Raw genomic sequence first — 9,443 nt, forward strand, 5'->3', positions numbered from 1 at the left:
CCAGGATGATGCTCCATTACTGTCTGTTGGATGGACGAGCAGGTGGGTGGATGGATGGTGGATGGATGGATGGATGGATGGATGGAAGGAAGGAAGGATGGATGGAAGGAAGGAAGAAAGTCAGGGCCATCTGTAATTCCAGGCAATCAGCCCCTGAGACCAGAGTTCAATATGAATTAACCCTGAAACAGAAGACAAGCGCAGCTACTGCCCCACCCCTCTGGTTCTGGGCCCCCATGTGAGCCTGATGGCTTCACCTGATTCTCTCCTTTCCAGTGGGTTGGGGTGGGGATGGAGATGGGCAGAGGCAGGGAGGGCCCCTCCCCTCCCTGCCCTACTCTCCCTGCTCCCACTCTCCAATTCAAATACCATTTTCTAGAATGTCCCCAGGTACTGGAGGGAAAGCTCATTACCTGTGATGTGCCCATAAAAACGTCAGTAGCTGCCTGCAGGCCAGGGAGCCAGTTGCCATCCACTCTGCCTGGCAGCAGGGTGGGCAGGTAGGCTGAGGTGGGGGTACGCAAGCTCTAGTCATCAGCCCAGCCTCTCTGCAGATGCCAGCTTTGTGCCGATCCAGCCATGACCCCTGGCACAGCTGACTGCCCAGTACCTCCGAGAGGGCCACCCCAGGATGGGGAAGGCTCAGTCCACCTGCCATGTATTCCACACCCACTGCATGCCACCCACGCCATGCCACCACCTAATCCAGACCCTCAAGGCAACCCTAGGAGTCAGGCCCAATCACTAAGGAGCCCCATTGCATAGTCAAGGAAACGGGCTCAGAGAGGTGAAGGAAGTTGCCTAAAGTCACACTGCAAGGATGTGGCAGAATCAGCACCTGAACCCAAATTGATCTGACTCCAGAGCCTGACTCCTGTGGATGCCAGTTGGCAGCCTCTGAAGCCAGGTCACCCAATGCCACCAAGATCATTGCCACACAGCAGCTTGGGATGAGAGCATCTCACTGCAGACAGGGTTGACCACATGGCAACAGAGAACAATCTCTCTCTCTCTCTCTCTCTCTCTCGGCAACAGCTAACCTCTGACCTCTGTCAGTCACCTGCTGTCTCCAAGATCCCAGCCCAATGGGATGTGTATCTGAAGTCAGAAGGCAGGGGTGATGGAACCTGGCAGGGGAGTCTGCTAGCCCATAGCACACCTTCCCGTGAATGAGAAAAAGAGACCCCCTTCTTCCAGGAGAGGGCCTGGCAATCTTGTGCAGTGGCCAGCCTCCACCTCCACTCACGGCAGCCCTACCTTTGCTTTGAAATGAGATTCTGCTGTTAAATCACAGAACCTTGGAACTTTGGCTCTAGAAATATTGAATCGATCTGGGTTTTCTCCATTTCAGCCATTCGAATACCATATTCATGATTTCTGCCATATCCAAGTACCACCTGGACTATTATTTACTGAATCTTGTTCTTCCAACGACCCCCTTTTTACTTAATTTTATCTGGGAAGCAAAGCATACATCAATACATGAGATGGAAAAACAGTAACACAGGACATGGAGACGTAAAAACAAACACTCAGGTAAAACGCTATCGTCGCTGCCAGCTCTGACAACGCTGCTCACCAAAGCCTTCAGTCTGTCTCACGCCCTCTTTACAGCAAAGGGGAGTTACCGAGAATTAGTCAGGTGCCCGCACACGCGAGCACCAGGCCCATCCTTTCTCTGACCCAGTCAGAGAAGAAGGAACGAGAGCTGAGAAGGAGCCCCCTCTCTTGACAGGTGGTAGTTCAGTGTTATTTAATGCTGTTTATGGGTCTTGGGGCCACACAAGTCACGCTTCTGGAAGCACGAGGCTCGATGCTGTCAGCGTGTCCCCGGAGCTGACCTGCCTGGCCACCGCCATGGCCCAATGCAAGAGCTGAGGAGGGTTCTCGCTTGCCTTGATTCTTTCACTATTGGCTGTGTGTCTTTGGGTGAATCCCTGCCCCACTCTGTGCCTCAGTTGGACCGAATATCCTCTACAGATGCTTTCAGCTCTGATAGTCTAAAATTCTGAGCTCTAAAAGGGGATGATTATATTGTCTAGGATGAGGGTTGGCAAACCTTTTCTGTAAAGGGCCAGATCAGATAATAAACATTTTCCTCTTCCGGAGCCATGTTGTATCTGATAACCACTCATCTGTGCCATTGTAGTGTGAATGCAGCCACAAACGATGAGGGGGGGGGGGGTGGCTGTGCTCCAGTAGACCTTTCTTGACAAGGACAGACAGGGACCAGTCACAAGTGGTAGTTTGCGAAGCCCTAGTCTAGATCGGGGAAGATTGAGGAGGTCCCAGGTTCAGGGGAAATCGGTCAGGGTCAAGGTCTGCGATGGGTCAGGTACAGGTCCCCTGTGAGTCCCCAGCCTCCCCTCCAGGAAGGCCCACCGCATGCTTCCTGGGCAGCCGTGATCCTGTTCCCTTCTGTCCGCTTTCAAAACCTATTATTCAGAGGAAAAGATCGAAGTCATTCTTCCGGGTGAAATCGCGGCCCCCCTCAGAGCTGACAGGGTGCTTCCATCTCACGTAGCCAAGACACACACAAATTTCTGGACGCTGCCCAGTTTGGACCTGAAATCTCACTCCTCTTCCTCACTTGCACGAGGACAAGTGTCTTTACCCCCTGGACCTGGTTTTTTCAACTACAAAAAAGGAAAGAAAGGACAGATACATACCCACCCTCATAAAGTTCATGGCGAAGGGGAAAAACATTCCTCTTTACAAAGCACTCAGCAAGTATTAGCCCACGCGAAGCCTTCCACACGTTACCTGTTATTATTATGAATAACAATACCGACAACACAGGGTGGCCCAGCTCCGCCACACAGCCCAGCCCGCTGTCCAGCAGGGCTTGCCCGCCGCGCATCTGCTGCACAAATCACGGCCATCTATTTCTTGGAAGGCAGCTTTAGGGATTTTGTGATTTTTTTTTTTTTAGTTTGATTTTAAATCCTGGTTTATTCTTAGTGCCTTAAAAGAGGAAGTGGAGATTTGGAGGCAGGCTGGATCTTTCTTGATGCTTGATTTTCATGCTCTTCCACCCCTTCTTCCCCACCCTCCCAAGCCCCAAACCCAGCCCACCTCTGCTACTCACATTACTTGTCTCTCCCCCCAAAGGGGGTGGCACAAGGACCTGTGCCCTGCCCTGGCATGGGAGGAGGGGATGCAGTCAAAGAGAGTGGCTTGGAGCCCAGGTACGGTCCCCTGTCCTCCTGATGACTACCCCCACCCAAGCCCCAGTCAGCATCTTTCTGGGCCTCTCCTTGCCATCCACCCCCAGCCTTGGACCAGCACAGGCTCAAGAGTCCCCTGAAACTCTGCCTCTTCCTAGCTGTGTGGCCTTGGGCATATCATTAAAACTCTCAGGGCCTCTGTTTCTTGTTCTGCAAAATGGGTACAAAGGTGCCATCTCCCAGCGCTATGGGAGGAGATCATCAGGTGGCAGGGGCTTTGTAAGCCCTCCGATGTATGAGGGGCTCTCAGTGATCATTGCCTGACCGGGACAGTGTCTGGCTGCCTCCCCAGGGGCCCGCTGGGTTCAGGTGGAATCAGGCAGAGAGGTCTTCGCAGCTGAGCGTTTCAAGCTCAGGCTCTGGAGGTGTCACAGCCGCCTCTCGCTACGACCCAGCTGGGACCAACTGACAGCATCTTAATTTCAGCCCAAGCTCTTTTCCAGACGGGCTGCTAATTAGGGCTAATGGGCAGCTCTCCCCGCTGGCTCCCCGTGCCTCCTCCTTCTCTATAAAGCAGGCCACTGAGCAGGGACGTTGGGCTGATGCCCCAGGCCCCTCGGCCAGTCAGTCCTCTGGGGTAGGCATTGCTCTCCACGTCTCTTGGCAAGGGTGAGTTTTTTGCTGCTTTTTTGCCTGACAAATGGGAGGCAGGGGAAGGGGCAATATTCATCCAGGCAGGCAGGCAGCCCTGCAGTGACCATGTAGCCACTGCCTCCTTTATGCCGGTCCTGTGAGAAGCACGGAGAACATGCAGATAGGCTGAACCAGAAGCCAGACATTCCTGGATTCGAAACTTAATTTAATCTCATTCTGGCTGTGTGACCTTGGGCAAGTTACTTAACCTCTCTGTGCTCAGGTCTCCACGTGTATATAAAATACTCCCTACCTCACAGGGATGCTGTAAGGATGAGAGGAGATGGGACAGGCTGAGCACAGCGTCCAGCACGCCGGCCGCGAAGCTGGCAGAAGTCAGAGGAAGCATGAAGGGCCTTGAGTGCCATCTTGAGAAGCTGGAACTTCATGCCCAGAGAGCAATAAACAGTGACTATTCTTCTTACCATGTTTACTTCTGTTCAGTGCTTACTAAGCATCTCCAGAGTGCTGAGAATATGATAATAGCTACACTTAGGTAGTATTTACTGTATACCAGGCACTGTCCTAAGTACTAACTCATTTGATCTGCACAACAACCCGACAAGATAGGTGTGATTCTTTTTTTTTTTTTTAGATTTTATTTATTTGACAGAGAGAGAGACAGCCAGTGAGAGAGGGAACACAAGCAGGGGGAGTGGGAGAGGAAGAAGCAGGCTCCCAGCGGAGGACCCTGATGTGGGACTCGATCCCAGAATGCTGGGATCACACCCTGAGCCGTAGGCAGACGCCTAACGACTGAGCCACCCAGGCGCCCCTCAAAGACTATCCTCAATGGTGTGGACAATGGGAGAGGGTGGCTGGGGACAGGGTGGGGAGTGAGGAGGCTCTTCCTTTATTCCATCATTCAGGTAATGTATATTTAGCAAGCCCAGCGATGTACTGTTCTAGGCACTGGAGATACAGCAATAAATAACACAAGGCTGTTCTGTCCTGGAAGTCACATTCTAGTGGGAGATAAAAAATTAAACTTACAAAACTAATACATAAAAAGGAAAATTACCAAAGTGACGGATGCCATGAAAGAAAAAAGCAGAGTGGCATAAAAGCAGAAGTAACCACATTAGCCACATTGACTTTAAACCTGAATGACAAGAAAGAGCTAGCCGTGGGAACACAGCATTCTAGGCAGAGAAACAGCTAGTGCAAAGGTCCTGAGGTCGAGCGGGTTTGGTTGGAGGCCAGTACAGCTGAGGCATAGCAGCCAAGGGGAAGAAGAAGTAGACGGAAGCCAGAGCAAGAGAGGATGGTGCCAGGTGCTGAGCCCTAGCAGCAGGGGCGAGCGATGGGAACGCTGGGGAGCAGTATAAAGAAGGCAAAATCCACCTGCCGTGGGTAAGCAAATCGGAGTAACAATGCCGGGCGGGCCCCGTGGACCAGGGGAGCCCTAGCAAGTGAGGGAGAGAGGAGAGGCTGGCCCAGCCCTGACCCACTTTGCAAAAAGGCTTCCTCCCCACAGCCCCGGCCACAGATTAACCGTCAGCCCCACGGCAGACCCAGGCGAAGGCAGCCGGTTACGCAGCATTTGCATATTTGTTTAATAAAAAGTTATGGATGTACAAAGATGGATAATTAATTACCCAGCATATTTTCCCTCCGCTCCCTCCCCTCCTTCCCACATTGCCACCATGGCCCCAATTGCCTTCCTCTCCTTCTGGCTGAGTCAGCGGAATCCTTGCCTCTTCTGGGGGGGGGGGGGTACAGGCCCAATAAATATGTACTTATTAAGTGTGTATTGCGGCCGGTCAGGCCTGTGCAAGCAGCAATCCCGGACCGTTCTGCCTGAAGTATTTATGCCGGTACTGAGGGCCACTTTTGCTATTTATTTTCACAAAGAAATTAAATTAGATAGTTTGATAGCTTTCAGTGTAATTATGAAAGAAATTTACATGAGATGTTTATGAGGAGGGGATCATTAGGCACCCGAACCCTGAGGATATCCATTTGTTGGGACGCCCCCTTCATTTCCTCCCCAGCCACTACAAGGGGGGGTGGGGAAGCATCCCTCCCCGGGAGGGCTGGAGTTAGGAGGGGGGCGGCTCAAATTGCTGGAACTTGAGCCCCAAGAGGGTGGGAGCTGTCTCTCTGTTTCAGCAGTGGGCTTGGATGCCAGCTCCGCAAAGCAAGGGAATCCTTCCCTTGAAAACTCAGTGTCCCCATCTATGACAATGCCTCCATCGCCGTGCTGTTCTGGGAATTCAATGAGATGATGCAAGCAAAATGCTCCCTAGCCGGAGCTGCTGTTTATTGGGCTCTCACATGTCAGGAACGACCCTGAGGACTGTCTTACATCCTCGTAACAATCATTTTTAGCAGATGTCAGCAGCACCCCGGTGGCTCAGTCAGTCGAGTGTCTGACTCTTGGTTTCGGCCAGGGTCATGATCTCAGTGTCGTGGGATCGAGCCCTGAGTGGGGCTCTGTGCTCAGAGTCTGCTTGTCCCTCTCCCTCTGCTCCTCTCCCCCCTCTCAAATACATAAATAAAACCTTTAAGCAGATGGCAGTACTTTAAGCTTATTCCCATCTGATGGATGGGAAAAGTGAGACCAGGCTAAAGTAATGACGCCAGCAGCTCAGGGCAGGGCCAGGTTCACACCAGGCAGCTGGACTGAGCCAGCCCTCTGGTCAGGAGCTAAACAGCCAGGCTGGCTTTCTCTGAGGTAGGTGGCTAGGCTCTTTCCCTGGCATTTCAGAGTGAAAGACCTCCTGCCTTCCCCCACGCCGGTATGTAGCCAGGGAAACCCAGACCCAGAAAGGAAGAGCGTTGTGCCAGCGTCCCACTGAGCAAGCCGCGGGGCTGGAACCCTCCTAGCGTCTCCGCTTGCTCACCTCCCCATGGGCTGAGTAATTAGCCAAGCTGATTAGCACTGATTGCAGCCCCGCTCTGCGGGGCAGAGAGGGAGCCCTGCCTGGGGGTTGGGCCTGCAGGGTGGGGGAGTGCAGGGCGCTGGGGGTCCCTCTCATCCACCTGGTCCTTCTCTCACCAGCCCTGGAGGCGGCTGGCTCCTGAGGGCTACCATCTGAGCTGCAGAGGGACGGGACAGAAACCCTGGGCCAGGAGACGCACTCTTTAAGTCCAAAACTGGGAAACTGAGGCAGGGTTAAGGGGGTCCCACGGGCCAAAGCGCCTGAATTCTAATTCTGGCTCTGCCACTTACACTAGCCACGTGGCAATTACTTAACCTCCCTGAGCCTCAGTTTCTCCATCCATAAAATGGGAAGATGATAATAGTCCCTTCCTCTCTGGGTTGTCAGGAGGACAAAATAAGCTTCTGCCGGTGACATGCCTGATAGGACATGAGCACTCAGAAACATCATTTTCATTATATATATATTTCTTGTTTGTTTATTTTTTAAAGATTTTATTTATTTATTTGACAAAGAGAGAGAGCACACCAGGGGAAGCAGCAGGCAGAGGCAGAAGGAGAAACAGACTCCCCGCTGAGTTAAGAGCCTGATGTGGGGCTCGATCCCAGGAGTGTGGGATCACGACCTGAGCCGAAAGCAGACTCTTAACCGACTGAGCCACCCAGGCGCCCTAACATCATTTGCATTATTAATTACCCAAATTCCTGAAAGTGGGAAAAACAGTGAACTATCTTCTTAACAGAGTCTGGATGGTTGATGGATGCAGGAGAAAGCTCTGCTCCCAGGGCATAAAGGCAGGTGGAATGCCCCCCCCACCATATGAAGGCCCCCAGATCTTGGAGGGGGGCTGAAGAAGGAAACACCAGGTATTGATTGTATGTACCAAGTGAAATCACCCAGGTGAATCCCAGATGAGGATGTGGGCCTAGCACAGATCACCAGGCAGAGGCAACATTCCAACCTGGGCCTCTCTGACCCCAGAGCCTCCAGGGCAGCTGGGGCCCCAGTCTGAAGTCCCCTTCTTTATGTCGGGAGTCACCCAGGGCCTGCAGAGGGCAGGAAACTGGCTAAACAGAGCACAGAGGAATTAATGGAGGAAGCTAATCAGGGAATCCTAGAGAGGATGCCAGACAAGATCCAATTAAAATGCCAGCCTCTGTGAGTTCCCCATTTTAATTTTCCACAAATTAGCTTAAAAGGGGGGGGTGGAAATGAAGATATTAGTTTTTCTTTTTTTTTCTTTTTCCTTCTTTCTTCTTTCTTTCTTTCTTTTCTTTTTTTTTCTTTAGAGCCAAGAGGGAAAATCCTTTGAGGATTATATTACTTGTTTCTCTTTTTAAAAAAAATAAAATCACTCTCAGCTGAGGGATTTGGGTTCCGACTCTACCCTTGTTGGAGGCAATTTCCAGGGCCTGCTTATTAGGGTGTAGACATGGTAAGCCCTTTATGATATAAAGCACCATTTTCGGAATGAGCACTTACTGTATACCTTCCAACTCTCGCAACGCCCAAGGTCAGCAGCGTTGCACCTGTTTGCGTGTAACTGAGGCTCAGAGAGGTGAAATGAGTGCCCGGCACCCAGTGGGGACTTGGTAGAGCCTCGTCACCTCCTCCCCACTGCAGCCAGGCTCCCGTTCAGCCCCACTCTCCGGTCCCCGCAGTAACTTGCCAAGCTGAGGATGGGGACACATGCGGGCTCCAGCCTGCCTGCTGCATGCTGCAGGGCTGGCCAGGGGTCACTGGTAGTCCAGACGCCCCAAGCACTTCCCGGCCTTCGCGCAAGGTAGGGTAGTCCCCCTTCTGGCTTCTCCAGAGTGGTAGTGATTTCTGACACCCCTCCACACACACACCCAGGAACACTTCGGCACCCCACGGCTGTGACCCAGCCTATTCATCACTGTCTCCTGGCAAAGGCCAGCTCCTGCCACCCCCCACCACAGTGACTGGCCGGGGCCACCGGTGTCCTTGACCTCCCTGCAGTTTTCTCTCCTCCCATGCCCCCTCCCCCACCCCATCCTCCAGTCTCCTGGAAGAAATTCATTTAGCTAGTGTGGAAATAATACAAACTTGGGCTCAATGACAATAGCCATCCCCCCACCCACCCCCGCCCAGTCTCCTATGTAGGTGACAGCCCCCTCAAGCCCCAAAGCCTGAGCGCTCTCCAAGTCTTGGGGCAGGATCCTGGCAGAGACAAACTTTCACCCTTCTGAGCTGTGTGCCTTTGGACAAGTGACTTAACCTCTCTGTGCCTCCATTTCCTCATCCGCAGAAGGGGATAATAAAAATCTAGCCGGAAAGGTTGCGGTGACGCTTCCACGAGACCACAGACATGAGAGGTCCTGGCACATCAGATGCTCAGTAAATGTGACCTTCCTCCCTCTGAAACCTGGGAGGTGAAGGGCCCAGCTGGGATGAGGATCCCAGATGGAAGAAGAGGCAGGAGACAGCTAAAAGCGTGAGATAAGACTACCCTTAATGGAGTTCTAAGTCCACTAAAGGGGGAGAAAATGGATGACAGGTGAAAATACCTCTGCTCCCTCCCTGGCCTGGTAGGAAGGGCCAGGACAGACCCACAACATCCCACGTCATTGCCCTGTGCCTGGGGGGCACTCGGAGAGCCAGAGCCGGTAGTGACCCCTAAGGCTCTGTACAAGTTTATTTGGGGGGATCTGGGGGGACCCCTCAGAGTCTGGTGGTA

This window comes from Ursus arctos, unplaced genomic scaffold (genome assembly GCF_023065955.2).
Source record: "Ursus arctos isolate Adak ecotype North America unplaced genomic scaffold, UrsArc2.0 scaffold_16, whole genome shotgun sequence".
NCBI lineage: Eukaryota > Metazoa > Chordata > Mammalia > Carnivora > Ursidae > Ursus > Ursus arctos.